This window comes from Rhipicephalus microplus, chromosome X (assembly GCF_043290135.1).
Source record: "Rhipicephalus microplus isolate Deutch F79 chromosome X, USDA_Rmic, whole genome shotgun sequence".
NCBI lineage: Eukaryota > Metazoa > Arthropoda > Arachnida > Ixodida > Ixodidae > Rhipicephalus > Rhipicephalus microplus.
The window spans coordinates 103,080,606-103,101,042 of NC_134710.1; positions in this window are offsets into that span (position 1 = coordinate 103,080,606).

A 20,437-nucleotide genomic window follows, 5' to 3' on the forward strand; every position below is an offset into this window, starting at 1 on the left:
AAGTACAGCGACAGGCTTGGGTGGCAACTAGTAAGAAATTGTTCTCTAATTAGGAGCTCTCTAAGCTCATCGTACTCCTGTGCTGTTCCTGAAAGTTCAATTCATCTGTCGAAATAATGGCAAAGTCGGGCGGCATACTGCGTAGCCGTCTCACCATCAGCTGGCTTTCCTGTCCGAAACCTGTCCCGGAAACCTTCCACAGTAAATCTAAATCGCTTCAACAAAGCAGTTTCACCTTTGCATAGTTGGCTGCATCGGTCGGCGTCAGCCTACCGTACACACTAAGCGCTTTACCACTCAAGCAAGTACTCAAAGCAGTTGCCCATTGATGTTCCGGCCAATTATGCCTCCTCGCAATCGTCTCAAACGGGTGAAGGTACGCGTCAAGGTCGTCCTTCTTTTTATCAAACGCTACAAGCAGCTTGCTTGGGTTCAAGCGGAAACCCTGATCTTCCCGTTCGCTGCTTTCAACTCTAGCTTGGACGGGATCACTTCGCTGTTGCAAACGGAGGCGCTCGAGTTCCATTTCGTGCTGCCGCTGCCGTTCCCTTTCAGCCATCGCCGCTTCTCTTTCTTCTTTCGCCCTCTCAGCTGCCAGTCTTTCTCTCTCCATCTCCAACTTCAATTGTTGCTCTCTTTCTTCCTTCAGCTGTCGCTCCTTTGCCTCTCTTTCTTCTCTCGCCCTTTCGGCTGCCAACTTTTCTCTCTCCAGCTCCAACTTCAATTGTTGCTCTCTTTCTTCTTTCACCCTTTCAGCTGCCAGCCTTTCTCTCTCCAATTCCAGCTTCAATTGTTGCTCTCTTTCTTCCTTCGCCCTTTCAGCAACCAGCCTTTCTCTCTCCAACTCAGCTGCTTTTTCTTCCTTGGCCCTCTCAGCTGCCAACCTCTCTCTTTCCAACTCAGCTGCTTTTTCTTCCTTGGCTCTCTCAGCTGCCAAACTCTCGCTCTCCACCGCCTCTTTCTCCTTCTGGCTTACCCATTTCCGTAGTTCGGCGCCAGAAAGACCCATCTTCTCACCAAGAGCAACTAACTTTTCGAGATCCATGGTGTCTCGCAAATAAAGTCTTGCCGCGTGTAAAAAGTATCTGCCTAAATCAGTCTATCGGAACACTCCCCTGCACTCGTTAACGAGAACACTGAACAACACACAAAATCGTTCCGATAGCGCTATCAACAACTCGAGGCTCTTTCTCACTACTTTGGACACACTGTGCACCAAAAGGTCCTGTGTCGCGGACGCTAGATTTATTGCCACACAGGTCCCGTTAATTAGGGAGGCGATCGCCGGGCTAATTCCAAGGGCCGAAGTATCGGCCCCCCGAACCGCACCACGAAAGCGTGGACAATTTAGAAGTGGTTCTTTTTGGCGCGCCAGCGGACGCCGGCTGTGGCCCAAAGAACAAATCAGAGCCGAGAGTTGATAAACCAACAAAATTATATTCTCAATATTGGCAGATCAGAAAAAACAATACACAAATATGCTCACTCCACAATAGCTGAGTACAATATGTCACCAATAAAACAACGTACTACACAGTACAATTAGCCACACTCGAACAACAGACACAGACAACAGTACACACTACAATGCAGTCGCATGCATTGAACAACCAAGACACTTAAAGACTAGAGAGATAGAAAACCTATTCAGTCCAAAGTCCTTAGAACAAAAGTCTGAATGATACTCTTCCGAGAATCACTCACTCAAAGTCCAGCGTTGTTGTCGTTCCGCTGCCCCTTGAAGTTTCTCTTCCAGGAAACCTCGCGTCTTCAGTTGGCCTCTCTCCAAGCTTCAAACTTCTTCGCCGGAAACACGTCGGCTTCACACACGCAGCTGTTGCCAGGCGTCTTCGCTCGATAGCGGTAGTCACACGCTCTTGTCTGTAGCTCGAGCCTTCACCCCTCAGGTGGAAATCCTCTTCTTCTTCTCCCGCGTTGTCGCTACGGACAAAACCTTCGCCGACTACATGGCGGAATCCCTACGCGCTCTGGCGCTAACTTCCGTCTTCTTCTCCTGCTTTGTCCCTACGGACAAAACGTTCGCCGACTACACGGCGGAATCCCTACGCGCTCTGGCGCTAACTTCTGTCTTCTCCTGATCTCTCATCTCGGCTGCTCGGTTAAATACCTTCCGCGTGACATTCCAGAAAGTTTTCGTCATTTCGTCGGCGCGATACGCAGCGAAGGCTGGGGAGAGGCGCTAGACAGTACGAGGGCCGTCCCCGACAGATGACTCAACCCGGCTTAACACGCCCCCTTCCTTCTAGAAATTTCCAGGGCTTGCTCGGCCGCCTTTGTGGGGTGAGGAGGTTCATCGGCGAAGCCACGCTTCCGAGGGGAGAGCGTCGCGCGCCCGGGGAGCCTTGGATGCTTATTTTCCCTTTTTTTTTCGTTGACCTCGCCGCGTTTCTCCCGCGCGTTATCGCAAGAAGTTGGCGGCGCGCCCATTTTGAGCACTCGTTCTGTGACAGTCCGGTACGTTGCAAAGCGGGCACATAGAGCTATATCTTGTTGGGTAGAGACGGTGCATTAGGGCCCCATCTGTGTATGTGCTGCTTTGCAGGCGTCTCAGTATTACGCTTTCCTCTTTTGCCAATTTTGGGTAGGTGAAGGGTATACTCGTCGCTCCAGCCTGCAATGCTGGAGTAATGACGAGTAGGTGTTTTGAACAACTTCCGTCTCTTCAATGACAGGGTGAATGTCCTGTGGGCAGGGGGCAGCCCGGCTGACGTGCTCGCGGGCAGCGGCGTGGGCCACTTCATTTCCCTGCAGACCCTCGTGTCCTGGCACCCACAATATACAAGTGTATGGGAGTGGAGTGCTTCACCGTTTCAAAATATTGATGGCATTGGCTGAGATACGGCCCTTCGCAAAATTCTGACAGGCCGTTTGTGAGTCAGTGAAAATCACCGCGGCGTCTGTACATGTTGTGGTTGCAAGAGCGATTGCCGATTTTTTGCGGCGTCTGAATTGAGCGCGTTGACCGTGGCCGACGCTAGTTCTCGGCCTTGAGAATCTACGACGCTGACAGCGTACGCGTTTCTATGCGGATACTTGGCCGTGTCAGTGTAGCGGGCGTCCGGGTCTTCCTTGAACTTTTGTTCAATAGCGTTAGCTTTAGCCTTGCGTCTACTTTTGTGGAAAGTAGGATGCATGTTACGTGGAAAAGGTGCGATGGACAGTGACTCTCTAACGTACAGCGGTATGCGCTTTTTCCGGTCTGCATCAGCGATGAACTTGTCGCTGTGGTTGAGGTACCGGAGCACTGACCTCCCCGTGGGCGTCAGCTTGAGCCTCTCCAGCTGACTGTTCCTATGCGCTTCGATGGGCTCTTGCCACGTGTTGTGAGCGCCCATCTTTAGGAGACGTGTGGTAGAGGCCATTGGCGGAAGTCCCAGGGCTACTTTAGTGGCCTTTCTTATCATGATATTAGGTTTTTCAATTTCAGCGGTTTTCAAATTCAGGTACGGCGTGCCATACGTAATGCGGCAGGTGAACAGAGCTTGTATTATACGTATAGCGTGTCGTGCTCTCCGAGTCCGTTTCGTTGATTCGCGATCCTCTTGACGAGGTGCGCGAGTTGTGATAGTGTCCGTTGGAGTCTCGGTAGGGTGGCAGCTCCCGATCTATTCTTGTAAATGTGAACTCGCAGGGTCTTGTAGATGTGTACTCGCAGGGTCTCGACTTTTGGAATTGAGGTCCTTTTCTGCGTTACACTAGGGTCGGGCTCGTCGTATAGAGGCGGTCTGCCTCTTGTTCTCGCTTTGAGGATGAGGTGCTCGGATTTCTCGGGAGCACAGCAGAGACCGCAATTTCTGAGATACCGTTTGATGTTATCTACGGCGGTTTGTAGGCAGGTCTCTTGTCTCCCAGTGTTCGAAGCCCTGGTCCAGAGCGTGATGTCATCAGCATCGATTGCGTGCCGTAAATCTGGTATTTTGTCAAGAATTTTTGGCAGATTTATCATAGCCACATTGAAAAGTAACGGCGAGATGACCAAACCCTGCGGCGTGCCTTTTTTCGGTAGTTCGAAGCTTTGCTGCGGATGTTGCGTATGCCCACAGTTGCCATACGGTTCGTCAGAAAGTTTCTGACATACGTGTAGGTTCTAATGCCACAGCCAACGCCTTCGAGGCTGTTGAGGATCGCGTCATGGCTGACGTTATCGAAGGCCGCCTTGACGTCGACTCCGAGTATGGAGTACTTTCATCGATGGGTGAGTTGATCAAGGATGTCTTCTTTGAGTAGTAAGAGCACGTCGTGCGTCGAAAGATGCTCCTGAAGCCGAACATGGTGTCCGGTTGGTGTCCACTGTCTTCCAGGTACTGGGTTAAGCGGTCGTGCACCATGTGTTCGAACAGCTTTCCCACGCACGAGGTGAGAGAAATCGGGCGTAGGTTCTCAATGCCGACTGGTTTGTTAGGCTTAGGGATTAGGGTGATTTCCGAGTGCTTCCATACCGCAGGTAGCTCTCCTTTATCTCAGCAGCCGTAATACCGGTGAAGAGCCGTGGTGGCCTGGTGCGGTATAGCTTGCGCAAGTGCTTGTTGAGAATCCTGTCTATTCCGGGGCTGGTATTTCTTGTCAACTTCGTTAGGGCTGTGTGCAGCTCAGCCAGGCTGAAGCCGGTCGAGTTCAGTGTTTGGTGCACCAGTGTATTCTTTGGTGTGAATTGAAGCCTCCGTTGGTGCATTGCAACAGAACTTATTTTGTAATTCTTTTAAGAGGTGTTCTTCTGTACCGGCATAGTTTCGAATAAGCCTCTGAAGGTGCTGCTTCTGTGCTTATTTGGAGGGTTGCGTGGCTAGAAGTGTGCGTAGCAGATGCCAGGTCTTCTTGGTGCTCAGAGTCCCCTGCAGCTTGTTACAGAAAGCGTGCCAATTCTGCCTGGCCAATTGGTTCGCATAATCTTGAGATTGCTCGGCGAGGAGAGAAATGCGTTTCCGCAACTTTCTGTTTAGCTTTTGCCGCTTCCACCGTTTTAGAAGTCCTCGTCTAGCCTCCCAAAGGTGGAGGAGATGTGCGTCGACGGCGGGTGTATCGGCGTCAAGCTGTATGTCCTTAGTGTGGTGTTCGGCTATCTTGAGCACATTCTTAAACCAGTCTTCTATGTCGATTATGGTGGATTCAACGTCGAGGTCATTCCTAAAGGATTGCCATTCCGTTAACCGCACTATTCCAGTCTTGGTCTGTTTACGAGTGTGCGCTATGGAGAGTTGGATGATGTGGTGATCACTACCTAAGGTTTCCGGTCGCACACTCCACTCTGCCCCAGTGAGGTTCGCCATGAATGTAAGATCGGGATTTGTATCCCTGGAGACATTGTTCCCGATTCTCGTCTTCTGAATAGGGTCGTTCCACAGGGTTAGTCTGTGATGTTGAGCAGTATCGTGCACCCTAGAACCCTTCCTCGCGGTGATATGACAGCCCCATGCCATGTGATAGGCGTTAAAGTCTCCCATTATTATGATCTGGTGGCCATTCGTGCGTTTTCTGATTTCCCGTATGAAGTGATCGAAGTCTGGTAGTTGTTCTCGTGGGGGGCTGTATATATTGGTTATGAAAAGACTTTCCTGCGTCTTTCGTTCCGGCAGAATCTCTATTAGGGTATGTTCTATCTGAGTGTCCTCGATTTCGTGTTTTTGCGTTGAAAGTGATTTTTTGACAAGTATGGCAGTGCGTTGGTTTGTGCGCAGGTCGTGTACCCTTGCTGTCGTACGTTCTGCATGTTGGTTTCTTGAAGTGCAATGATGTCTGGTTGGTTAAGCTTGATGAATTCTTGTAGGCTTGCGTGCGAGGGTGGTATGACCAACAGTTCCATTGCCATATGCGTAAAGTTGAATGCTGGTTCTTATACTTATGGCTAGGGACTGCCATCTTCGATCGATTCGATGTCACGCCTGCGATCGCGACTCGACGAGACTGAGCGAGAAGCATTGTGACTGTTCGCTCGTGCCTTCTTCCGAGTCATTTAGCGTGGGTTGTTCAAGCTGTCGAACTGTGCCATGGTTACGTAAGTTTTCTTCACGTGCGCAATGAAATTGTTGACTTGCGCAGCAATCCCATCAATTTTGGCATTAAGCGTAGTGATCTTGTGTTCAAACATTGATGCTGTTTTTTCTATTGCTGACTGGACAATCTTTTCCATCGTGGCGTGCATGTTATTCATGAAAGATTCTTCGAATATCGTGCACCTGGCGTTCAGTAGGGCTTGGACGCTTACCTTGGTCAACGTCGTTGCCGGCTCTGTGCTTGAGTTTGCTTGTTTTTTATATTGTTGTTCTGCATTGTCCGAATGCCCTTGCTGATGCGTGCACTTTTTAAGTAGTTTGTCAATGAGCTCTCGTTGTCATTTTTGACGCTGAAGCAGTTTATTTATGAGGCTTTGTTGGCTTTGCAGTTGGCTGTGCTGATTCTGGAACTTTTTTTCTGGTTTTTCCGTTTATCTTCGAGAACCTGTATGGATGAGGTGTATATATGGATGAGCGTGAAAAGAGAATACAAAAAAACTAAGAAAACGACGGGACATAAGCTGCACTCGCAACTAAAGTTTTTATTGAAAAAAAAACGACATTTTATGCCACTGGCAGCATCACACAAATAAACATACCATTGGAGGTACAGAGCAACCCACATCAAAATAATAACGGACATACGCTAACAAACAACATGTTCAGCAACATTCTACAACATGAACTAGAACTAAGCTACTCACTTGTTGATCAGGTATTCCAATTATTTTGTTGAGAGGGAAACAGATGACTGGCTAATGCGTTTGTATTAAAATCTGGTGAAGTGAAGGCTTCAGTTAATTATCTTGTTAATTTATTATGATGTCGTGGAAGAATAGCAGCATCAATAAAATGTGGTTTACATTCACACATAAGGCAATCTTTGGCCAGATGGTAGGTGGAGGTATTAGAGAAGGTGAGCAAGCGTCGGTGTTCTTGTAGCCATTTATTGGTGCACTGTCCAACGTTCACTTTACCACACAATAAAGGAATCATATGCACACACCGCAGCTTGCAAGGGACGGGCTTGTTGACTTAATTAGGTTCACATCCAGAGTTCACTGATGGACCAATTTTTTTTTTGACAAGAGAACAATTCCTTCCCAATTTCTGAGTGGCGGAAAAATTATATCAATCTGGTATCTGCTTGAAACGTTTGCTAGTCTATGAGATAAGCGATGCAGATATGACACAACAGATAATTTCACGACGCGTCCTCTGCGCATAACATAAGCTCTCGCGTGGTTTTTTATACACATTTTATAAACTTTTAACAAGTTGTAGTTATTGAGGAATGGCCGTAGCTATAGTGTTCTTCAACCTGACTGCTGGAACTCTCTTTAACCTGATGGTGGCATGACTTTATAGCGGGAACCGTAAGAAAGAAAATGCTGTGCTTTTCTTGATAATCTTCAGAATGTGTTGAATTACTTCGCAGGAGTAACGTCTTTCATCTTGGTTAGTATTGACAATATACGTGCTGTGAAGTGAACGTCAGGTATAGGTCAAAATATTGGAGTAGTTGTTGTGGCAACGTGAATTCGGTGCTTGGTGAACCGTAGCACATGGCTATAGAGTCGAACTGTGTATGCTGCGTATTATTATCGTGCAAGTTTTTTTTTCTTACTAAGCTAGGTGCCTCCTGTTGGTTTCATCTTGATGTGGGTCATTTTCTACATTCATGTAGCTATAGCTCACCTCGACAAGGACACGAAAAAGAGACACACACACACAGCGCTAACTTGCACCTTGCGATGAAGCTAATTTGCAATGATGAACCCAACCAACTATAGCCTGGCAACGTGCCTTAGCAAATTTCGTTTTGTACTTTCAATATTAATTTCATTTGCATGACGATGCTGGCTGCATACAAAGGGAGGGTATTTTTTTTTTCAATAAAAACTTCCGTTGTGAGTTCAGCGTATGTCCTGTCATCTACTCGTCCTTTTTATAGGTTTTTAGTGCAATCCATAAACATTAGTATGAACCTAAACCGATTTGCCCACCTATCTGTCATCATGGGTCGAATGTGGCACGTAAAATCTCACCAGTTATTACTATTTAAAATAAGTTTTGTACCAGTGGCAGCCCTGTCTTTTTTTAGCTTAATAAAAGATTCAGGCCACTACCACCACTCGTTTCACAGCAATATGAAATGAAGCCTGCAAAAACGACCCATCTTTTTGAAAAGCTTGACTTGTCCCAACAAATATTGTTGTTTCGAAAATGGTGTACAATTCCATGATCAAGTGCACGAGAACAGCTGAGATTTAGCATGTGTTTTGAGCAGAGTTGATAAGCTTTTCGTTTGTCCTTGTGGATCGCACAGAAAACTATCATCATAATGCGCGCACGCACCCTCCTCGTCTGTTTCTTCATGATGTTCGAACTCCGAACACATGCACCCTTGTAGCCTTGTAAAGCTCTTATTGGGAAAGCTAAGTGAGGGTGAGAATGAGTGATGTTTTAATGAGGAGAAGGTAATAGAGGCATACCTTACTTAGCCTTGCATGGTATTGTATTACATGTAGGTGCTAAAGAAGGAAAAGGAGAAGATAAATGTGTATGGGAGAGGGTAGAGCATAGCAAAGCCATGCACACACTGCAGTGTCGCAAGGGGAGGGAAAGAGAAGTGAGAGTGAGGATTAGTAGCGAAGTGGAAAAGGAGGAAGAACATAGCGTTGCAAAGCGTAGTGAAGTAGCCTTCAACATAGCTATGGGGTGGGAAAGGAAATAAAGTAGTAGGGAAGAAGGAGAGAAAAGTGGAGAGGAGATGGTAAAGTACAGCAAAGCCATGTATACTGCAGTTTTAGCAAGGTACGATAAAGGAAAGGGAGAGTGATGAGGAAGAGGAGTAGTGTGACGGTGACCAGGTCCACTGCTTCCCTAGTCCTTGCACCTCTAGTGCCTAGCTGCCCCAATTTTTCACTCATATATGTTGCCATAGCGAAAATTCCGGCAGATCCAACGCCGTGAAAATCGATGTCGTGCAAACCACTAGACAAGGAGCTGCCTAAGCCACACTGTCTTGATTTCAGACAAGCGTTACAGGGCGAATAGACGTCTTTCCATAAATTTAGCTGTGTGCACAACCTCGGCTCACCAGCGTGTGGACCACGCTTTGAAGCCTAAAGAGTAGGTTATGGTCTAACGTAACTTTTTGAGCCAGAATCAGTCGTCTGTTTGTATTGTGGTTTATTTTTCTCTAAATATGACATATTTCAAAACTTGTGCGGTGGCGTGCTGTGCGCCCATTCTTACGTAGAAACGGATTCTTTGCGGTTAAAGTATTCTAGCCATGTGGAAAGGTTAGAGTTTGCAAGCTGGATTGCATGCATTTGACACATTCACAAAAGAATGGGCCCAGAACTGCGAAAATAAAATCATAAAGCAGAGGCATCAAGCTTTTTGTCAGAAAATCTATATCTGGCTGAAGGCGTCTTAGTAGTGCCATCATTTGTAAGCACTAAAACTATTAACGTTTGGTCATTACAAGAATTAGAGGCAGCTTGGAGGTCGTGAAAAATGCTGTCCAGGCCACATAATTTCTCACGGCATGAAAGGATACCAATCCATTCCCCAGCCTTTGCCCATAAGATGCTGAAACTTGGTGTTAGTTCAACAAATAGCAGTTGAATAGTGAACTATTCGTTGATAAAGAACACCCGCCATTATCTGTTATAGAGGCTGTTAAGCGAAATTATCAGGAACTAGCTCATCCAGGATTACTTGCTAAATGCCTCTACGGGAAAACTCAAAACTCTAACGAGTCATTGAATTGTCGTATGGTAGCGCACTCCAAAAAAACGTGTTCTTCGGACACCAAAAACCGAAAGTATTCACTCTTAATGCTGTTGTCACTTTTAATGGTGACAATATGCTGACAATATGAATGTGCTGAACTCCTTTCGATTTACGCCAGGGCATTCCACAGTGGAGGGCCTACGAGCCCTGGACCTGCATCGACAGTACTTTGCTAACAGGGCTGCGCAACATGCAACAAAAGAGGCTTGCCAAGCAAGACGTTTAAACAAAAAATGATAATAATGATGAGTATCTGGCTGTTTCCAATCCAACAGGCCCGTCTGTTTGTTTGCTGCAATCTCGTTGTATTTTTTTAATAATGCATATTTAAAATTTTAAATGCAATTATCTCAAAACGTGCTTTTTTGTACTAATGTTGTTTTTTTTTACCTCAGTAACCACAGCATCTAGAATCATATGATTTCAAGCAGTAGTTAGGTAACGTAATAGAAATTATTCTGAAGCCAAATTATTGTTGTTTGAGGAAGTGGTTTTCTTCCAAATGACATCTAATAGCTATTAGCGAATGACAATTAGGTACCTGAGGTTAAAAAAATTACAAAAAATTTGCGTTGCAATTTTTAGTGCTGACTCTGCTTCAGTAAAAACTGGAATGTCTTATTATCACAATGATAGTAAAATATTTACTGTAACACTTATGGTTGTGGAGAAAAAAGTACATAAACTTCACCTAAAATGCATGGAGGGTATGGCTCACCGGGTTCCCTTAAACGCGCTTCTTTATTTCTGTGCTTACACAAAACCACGCATTCGTCTAACTTTGGCGTGCACTTAGTCTCGGCAATGTAAAGAAATATTAGAAAGTAAGGCTCCAGTTGGCTATCTGTTATGTTCCAATATTCTCTGGTTAACACATTGGTCCGTCAGAAGCGGCCGAAGCTCATTCTTTTCTGCACAGCAGCATGTACCTTACGTAACCTATTAGCAGCCGTAAAAAACATTAATACAGTATCTAGTTCCCAGTTTCTTCATGTAAGATACACAATGAATGAAAGAAATGCGTACGGTACGTTTTTTTTTTTCTTATCGCTTTCTCCAATTATGCTTGGGCTTAATAAAAACCAAGTTTTTTTTTTTTTAAGCGCTGCGACAGTGACCATTGTAATGTAGGCATAACCTACATCTTAAAGACGCGTAAACTGTGCGTGAAAACTGGCACTCATTTAGTGCTCACACGACTTGGTGAGAAAATTAAGGCTCAAGGCAGGACATGGCTAGAACGTTTATTACAACCTTAAAATGCTTCGATGAAAAATTTAACAATGGTTTTGAAGATCAGGGGAATACTGCCAGCATAAATATAAGTGTTTTTTTTTCTGAAACGGTAAGGAAATGTCTAGAAGTTGTATTTTATTATTCCGGGACAATTCATCAGTAAAATTCAGCCGTGCTTCTTTCACTTCAAATTTTTCGCTGACTAAAGATACCACAGATCCAAAGTACTGACCGTTACAAAAAATTAAGTAAACGTCCACATAACAGAAGAAATCTTTGCGAGAGAAATATCTAAGGCGCCTTCTAAATGTTTGTCAATCTTTCTAAGGTGCAACTTGCTAAAAATTGAGACAACCTTAGAACATATACGTATACCCTTGATTTCTGCACATAAACGTCTTCCTTCCACTCTACTAACGTCGACTTGAAGCACATGAAAAGAATTTTTAGAAAATAACTTGTTGAAGCACCGCATTTATCGGTAAAAACCGTTTCCTTCATTTGCGTGTTAATAATGTCGTTAACACATCTCAATAACTCTTACTGTGGCAAAGAGTAGTAAATATCTTTATTATCCCTACTAAAATATTTACAACCACTAGGGTCTTCTCTGAGTGGTAATGAACTATAGTACCTGAGAATCACGCGTACGAAAAGGGTCTGGAAAACTCAAAAAGCCTAAGCAGCTCCACAAGTAACAAGACTGAGCGAGTTCCCAGTTGTTTTTCTCTGAAACAATCGTTCAAATAGGAATCGCCTTCGTAAACGTTCTTGCTGAAAAAAATGTGTTTATTCATATGTGTTATTACTGTTCCAATAAAATCTGGTGTTAACGATGTATTGATGGAACATTACAGACCGATTAGCCGAGGCTCACCGTCTAATAATTCATTAACTTGCCGAGAGTATATAATTACATGCACAAGTACGAAGAATGCGTAGTTTTTCACAGGCTCAAGAATGAATAAACGTGTTTAATGCTATAGGCTTATATAGAGATAATAGTGCTGGCTGACGCGGGAGCAAACAGTCGATAACCTTGCATAAATAAGAAAACAAAGAAATCAAATGCTTAAACAGTGATTTGTGACGTAGACCAGCACGCGTGCTGGACTGATGCAGGCTGGCCAATTGCACGGGCATAAAATGTTTCCGGGCCCTCTTCACTTTGCGCGGTTAATTATGAGCATTTTGCAGTCGTTAATTGGCATCAGGGGCGTTTCGACTTTTTTTTGTACTCGTCCTATGGAATGAACACTTGCCTACCAGCTCAGTTGTACAGCTGGGTATATGTACGTAGAGTATATTCCATGTCCTGCTGCACAAACAAGCCCTTGATTTCCTGGTTCATTCATAGCTATGTAGATACTCGTTCCAGCAGGCTCTGATTCGTTTAGGTCCAGCATTCGAGGGATTATTCGTCAGCTCCGACCTCATTAGATGTTGACATACTACGTCGCACTACCTGGCGAAAAAAAAAAGTATTCCACACTCCCCATCTTGGTATACGAGCGGCGATAACACTACCGGGTTCGCATAATACCAGGTTTGCGTAAATACCAAGTAAAGGGGACGGGAAAACGATCACTGCTGTAGCTCCATTAATTCAACATCGGACGCGTTATCCGAAGGTTTAGGCTCTGTCCCTTTCTGTGGCATGCTTTCTTTCCCTGCACTTTAGCTTGTTTAATTTATTCTGCAATGACGAATATTCTCTGTTGTATTTTTTATTGCACTATGTAGTTAAAAGCTACAAATAATGCCCCTACACTTTGCCTTACTTCATTTTCTGTTGGCTTCATTAGATTCTTCTTACATTGTTATAAAAACAGACAACCACAGTTGAATTTGTACATGCGCCATCACCACCGTAAGATTTTGCTGGCACATCCAGTCGTGTGTATACTTCCTGGTGAGCCTCTTAGTTCTTTAGCTAGTTCTTTTGGCTGAGCCAACACTCTTTACATGCAAAATGCCTGATCACTTTCTCTGCGTATCTATACAGTTCTTCATATTCCTTAGTCTTTCTTCGAACCTAATTTTGCTTTCAGCTTCTGTCATATCAAAGCCTGCCCCTACTATATCACCCTTTACAGCCCCATTTGTGGTCTTGCCGTGATGCGAGATATGCCACGGTTATTTTATTGACGTCCAGTCCCCATTTCGCTTCTGATTTGATCCACAACACTCAGTTCAAATAAGTGAGTCCTAAAACCATCATACTTCTCCAGAAACTTATGAGCACCTCATATCTTCTCTTTTCTGTCGCGCCTTTTTCCTCTACGTCAATATATCACCACCCTCATTTATTTCTACTCGAAGAAACTTGCATTCCCTCATCCTCAGTATCCCGTAGCCCTGTGTTTGTTTCAGCCTGATTATTCACGTCATTTAACATCATCAATTGACATTTTATTACATGAAAGCCTAGTTCTAGAGCTTCACCTTCCTGCCTGCATATACCAGTCAAATTGATTTGGCTGCCCGCAAATGAGATAATGTGGCAAACAAAACATTAACCTGGGAGCTGTTGGTTTCTCGCCACGTTGACCTGCTTGTGTGATAAACTAAAAAAGTTACACCGTCCCCAACTAAAAGGAACCATGAGTATAGTATGCGAAGCAGCTGGCAGATAGACTTCAAGTTCCGTTCGACACGGGCACCTTGCCTGATGTTAACGCAGCTTTGCAAGTGGAGCAAACCATGAAGTTCACTTGTATTTTCTGTTGCTGTTACTTGTCCCGAACTGTTGTTGCAGCAAACCTCGCGGGTCCATGGCCACGCCACGCAGGAGCACATGGGTTGATCACGCGTCTGCAGAATCTCGTTCGCCGACGCCATCACGTGAATGCTGAGAGAGTGTAAGGCACAGAGGCCACAGCCTATTTAATACAGAGCCACTTACACGGGCCAGAACGCGCTAGCGCGTGAGCGCGTTCTGGCAATGCTCGGGCCTGCTGTTGCGCATGCGCAGTAAGGTTGTGCACGCCGCACACCGGATTGAACTCCACCATAAGCTGCTTCGCATCTAAAACTTCAGGGATGGTTAAGCTTCGCCTTCAAGGGTATAATGCGACAGCGTAATAGGGCGCCATACTCATCGCCTTCTCAAATGCTGGCATAATTGATATGTGGAGTTTGACGTTCTAATCACTAGCATGGCTTCGCTTCTCGGTGACTGCCGTGCGGCAACAAAAAAAAAAAAGAAACATAAGTGTGTGTAACATGACCTGTTTAAGACTATATTAGAATACCTATATTGTGAGTGCAGTTGTGAACTGCCCCCTATACCACAGTATACTCCCTTTTGCGAATTGGCGAAGTACCTATTATAGTGGGTACTAGGCGAACTTGTTCGCCATTTTACCTTATGAACACGTATTCGCGTCCATAAGGCAACACGCGCACCCATGCAGCTACACTTTTTGTTGATGTTGCTGCTAATGACGATTGCTTATACCTGTTCGCTATGCGATTGGTGTGGTTTTGAACCAGAATTTGCTACACGCTGTGCATGTTTTCGTGCCTGGTGCTATTTTGTGCCTCTGCCACGCAATATGCTCCTCGCACTACATGACATCCGTATACGTTTTTCTTGCTTCCTCGAAATAGTTTCAAGGAGTAGCGTGCTTGTGGGGTATAACACCTGCCTGCCATGCAGAGGTCATGGGTTTCTTCTCAGTGAAACCGAAAATCTTTATTATGCATTTATTTGCATTTTTTTGAAATTTTTCCCCACGGACAACGGTGATTTTTCGCTCACCAACGAAGCCAGCACCGACATATCTGTGAAATAAGTTCTGTAACGCTATCGGGTTAGGACCAATGTATCTCTTTTTAGAACCATTTACAGTCTCACAGCCACGGGGAGAAGAGTGTCATCTGGCGGTTTTCAAAGAAATGGACTGGTTCACTTGATTATGCATGCGCTCGTGTGACAGAACGCGTCACTCAGAAGCGGTGAAAGCTACTCGATAAGACACGTAAGCCCGGTCTGTGTTCTGAACACTGAATGGTATGCCCATGAAAATGTGCCGTAATGCATCCCCTCTTCGAGAACATGGTTACTGGAGGCTACCATGCTTCTTCTATATAGATTTGTGCTCGACGACGCCTTAAAAGCAGCGGGACAAATTCGAAATTTTCTTGCGACCAAAATACATGAATTGACAGATGCTAACTTTCTTTTCCGGACCCATGTAGTTTGTAATCGAGACTGCCCGCAAATTAGAAATAACGCTATTTAAAAAGTGATAGACTTTCGGCTCTTTTCACCAGCTGACCCTTCAAATTTCCTACAATAAAGATTGCTGAAATTAAGCAGTTTAGTATCAACGCAATGAAAATAATGTTGTGCTCAAACCTCTTGCGTGTGAATGCGCGCCCGTGCTTTTTCTTTGATAAAAGAATACTGGCACGATTTGAAGACATCGCAAACGGGGACATTTTTTTTTTTTGTTTTCTGAGTATGAGGTGTCAACGCTCTCCACACACCGTCTACAGTGAGACAACGCATATTAAACATTTTACATTGGTTTTAATATATTCGTCGCTGAGCCTATGCAAAGCAGCTCCACTGCAATGGACACTATCGCGATGAGTCAAGACCGTTCCTGAGTTTGCGAGCTCTGCATGCACTCTAAAACGCAGAAATCACGGTCAGGGCCACTGGAAGACCAATCACTCGTCGTTTTTCTCGTGCGCAACGTGTACACGATAGACGTGTCACAGTGGCTATCTTCTCGTGACGTCACACTGCGTTGGCACCTCACTGAGAAGCCGCCCTCTCAATATCGAAACCAAAAGTTTTTTTTTTTTTTAAGATATAGCGGCAGTAAAAATATGTTTGTTGCATTCCCAGAAATAGGTGATTGGTAATATGGGCAATCGCAGGGAACTGTGGGATACGACGGCTTCCTGTTCGACGCACCACGCGGGTTAGCAGCGGCACGCGCACATTTTTGTACCGCTCCGTTGAAAAGACACCTCTCCGTGCAATGTCAGTGCTTTAGAAGTTGTTTGTTTTGTTTTTGCTAACCATGACTGTGACGATGACAAGCTACGAAAGCTGTTAACGGTAAGGAAGCGTTTTTATCGCACAAAAATGATCTCCAATGCTTTTATGCTGCTCGGGGGTGCGATCAGTTTGGCTAGCAGACCAGTCGATACAGAAAACCGTTTTCATCGCATGCTACGTTACTGCAGATAAAAAATCACCATTTTAAAGATCTCAGGGGACGGGGATGACAGTAGCAGTGCGCTAAGAGTTTATTTCGGGATCACTGCTTCCGCCGCCATCGCCGGTCAATTGGCATGAAGCGCACTTATTGGGCTCGTTGAGATATCTTTTTTTTATTTCTTTTCTAGCCTTCAGCGCACTATAAGATGCATTTCTTAGTCGAAGCCATATGCTTGTTTGAACGCTGATCTTGATGCAGCTGCGCGACATGGCGGCACATAAACAATACAGCCAGACATAGACGGCACCGAATAGTCGAAACCCCGCGCTTGTTTAACGCACTTCTTCCTTTGGGTGCCGTTCTGGCGCACAGTTTGACCAAAATAAACGCAAATGAACTCGTCCAGCGCTTCGTGTAAACCTACTCTTGAGTGAAGCTTTCGCGTTTTTTGCCGTATGTATGGGTGCAGTGGCCGGCTCTCATCATATGGCAGGTGGATTTCGCCCGCGCGTCTCCATATCTTTCCTATAGGTGCGCCTGCGCGACGATTTCATTTCTAAATATAATATTCGCAGCAAATTCATGCGTAAGCTTTTTTTTTTTTTAGTGTGGAATACACACGTACTATCGTGAGCAATATGAGCTCGAACAGGCGAACGTGCGTCGAATAGCCTCGAACATCGGCCGATTTGCAGCGGCCGCTGTCGGAAACAAAGTGGAAAGGGAGGCGCGCTTAAGCTAGCCGTTGACACTCCCTCCTCGATATCGTTGCTTCCAAACGCAGCTTATAGCGTGTCAGCTGCTAGTGGCTGCTGTCGGTCATACGAATTGACATCAACGCGCACATCCACAACCAGTTGACCCAGCAGGCTATGAAGCTACTGAAACATCGGCTGCTGACGTAGCCGGCCGCGATACACAGGCCGTGCTTTTATTACATCTAGATGGTGTTCGCTGAGCATTTTGATACGCATCCTTGTTTTCGGGGAATTTTTTTATTTATTTTCGTGTTATCATTGCTAGTGGCCAAAGGCACGCGATAAACTACCGTTTCACAGCAACGAACATGCGGGTATGGGAATGCGGGAGTGCAAACAGTCAGCGGAAGAGCACCCTCCTTTTCCCCTCCGGTTTTGGCAGCGCCATCCACGTATCACCTTATCTGTATTTTCAGGTTCTTGGCCACGTATACTCGCGCGTTCGAACTCGTATTGCTCACAATAGTACCTGTGATAAAATGGTTTCCGCACACTCTCCATGGCTTCAACGTTCCGTATATGAAAGGCTACCTGTCACTGTGGCTCTCTTCAGAGCCGCGGCCCACCTCATTTTTCTTTCTTCGTTCCAAGGGAATCGATATATGCGTTTCCCTTTCACGCTCGAGTGGGAGCAGCCAACGGCTCAACAACCGACCATGGTTATCAGGACGAAGTTAAACGGGCCACCACGCACGCGAGTTCTGAATAATCTGAGGCTTGCGGCGAAGCGGTTCGCCGTCGTCTATTCTTCTAGAAGCTGGTAGGCGACGGTGCATCCCATAATCCCTCGCTCTTTTACTGGTCACCTATTGTTTTAGGTTTCTTGAAACCAGTATTTTATTTAGAGCAACAATCCGAAAATACTTAAGTTCGTGTCAGTGCACCTTTCAGTTGTTGTATTTGTTAATAACTTTATGAGAAAAAGAATTACTTAAGGGGAGTAGAGAAGCCAACGACACACATGTGGACAAACCTCTCCTTAAATACGTTTATTAAAAGCAGTGCAATCAAACTGATAAACGACCATTGACGTGCTGCATAAGGCTTGGCAACAACGAATACAGCATGTCGGGATTGCTAGAGATCGAGTGCTTTTTTTTTTTGCTTTTCTCAAGGTCGAGAGGCTACATGACATAGTTGCTGTCATTAAATATTTTCCAAACGTACTGTAGTGCTTGTAACGCATATAAACGAACACTACTCTAGAAGTAAGCGATAATATTCTTAATTAGGCGTCCAAGCACTCTACCCCCACGTACACGTGCATCTGAGCAACGCAAGAGATTCTAAAAAGAAGCTTTTTTTTTTCAGTCAGTGAGAGTAACCCACCTTGGGAACAAAAAGTTGGACGTCACCGTCATCATTTATGCCGGGGACGCGTGGTGGAAATTAACTCCATCGCTGGTGAAAGACGTGAGGCCCCCCGTTCGCCACCAGGTGCTGCGAGGCGCTGTAATCGTCCACCGCGACGCTTCCGTGATGGATATCGGGTACTTACTTGTCACGGCGGAAAGACGACCCTCCGAGCCCTGATCGATGGTAATGGCTCCGAGCGCAGATCGATGCCCAAATGATCAGGCACACCGGTGTGGAGCGCCTTGGATTTGTCGAAGGACTCCGGTATCGCAGCTGTGGGACGAGCTGCTAAAAGTTGGCTGAGCCCTTTGATTAATGAAACGCTTCACATCCTGCCTCCTGGCTAGTGCAGAAATGGGAAACTGTATTATGGAGGTGCCTAGCTCGTCGGGACGGGTGTCATATGAATGAATAACGCCACGCAGCGGCCCTCTCTACCTGCACGGGGGCTCATGCTAATGGTTCAACGTTCGCTATATTTGAACAGGGGCCTGGCAGCCGGCTTGATGTGTTTCGGGATGTTTATTGCGGTCCGAGGCTCTTTCCACCCTCGTTTTCTCCGTAATTTTTATGTACTAAGCACAAAAAAAATATGGCAGTTAATTGCTGGGCGACATGTGTAGAACTCCGAGCCTGTCGACCCGAACAAGGCCCCTTCCGATGCATTTTCCTCCAGTTATTAGTGCCGTAGCAGTTATAAATTTCGCTCCTATTTGATAGCGAGATCGAAGAAAAAATAACATTCACAAAACAGGCAGCACGCGAGGACCTATACAACACAATGTTTGAGCCGCCTTCGCGTACGTCATTTAGTGTGTTTGTAATTTGAGATAAGGGAGAGAGAGAGAATGAAAAGAAACTTGTAATATGCGTTAATAATATGCAGGCTCGGCGGATCAACGAGGAATATTATATAACCGATCACACAACGTACCAAAACATCCGCAATTTCTAAGACTCTCGTATAGTTTTACAGTTTTTCAACGCTACAGTGAAGGGCACGTCATCTCTGGCCGTTTGTGTTTCGAAGCATATTTTACCTTTTATCGTCTCACAATTCATGATGAAAGTGCAAAGGAAGCAGGCGTCTGTGCGATTTGCATGATAGGGCACGCTGAATTATCTCTGCTTGTTATCGGGTGAATTATCACGCATGCTTATGAATCCACATGTAAGAGAAAAACTGAACAGAAGAAATATAATTATCTGCATTACATCCTCGGACTCTGTCCCATTGAAGGTAGCAATTTACAAACAATAAGGTGCAATTAGCGCAATTATCTCGAAACATCACCAAAAAAAATATCGACCAGCACAGTGTATATACTGATACTGAAGTGTCTGGTTACTTAAAATACCTTTAAATCTCCAGCTGCCGTCGGTAGCACAGATGAGGCAAACATAAATGCCTTTCATTTTGTTCATGTCTTTTTTGTGTTTTCTTTTTACTGTGACCACAGTCAGGATGCTAAAAGTGGGTTTTAGGTATATATGTCGTCTTGTCATCTACTCTTTCTCATATTACCGCGACCGAATTCATGCCCCTGCTGTGATGCGCAGCATGCAGCAGCACATGTACACGTGCTTATTAATGAATGATCACGAGCACAAAATCATTCATTCTGTAAACAAACCATTATTGAGCGCAATGAGTCGCTCGCATTATTAGTCAGTATTTGTGACCCTCTTCTCCTTCGAAGGGAATTATACGTAATGTTCATTAACTTCTTATATCTCACCTTTCTGTTCTTTCTCAGCAGTATTATTTGCCACAAAAATATCTACTAAAGTTCTTACTACTAGTGTGCTATATGTATATCAAGTTCTCACTCTTTCCTTTTACTCCTTTCTCCAGTCGTATTCACACGCACCATGAAACATCCTGATTGAATGCACGCCAGGCATGTACACAGCTGTCGCCCAGCCGCAAGCAGCTGTACCCGTCATGGGACTGAGGCTCAACTTTCACACTATTGGGTTACCGAAATCGCGGTATGGCCGATCTCCACACTGCGCTCTGCTCGCAATGTCGTTGACCAGGTTTGAGTCATCCGGCATGTCGTGAGAAAAAGAATGGTTTTTCTTGTACTTG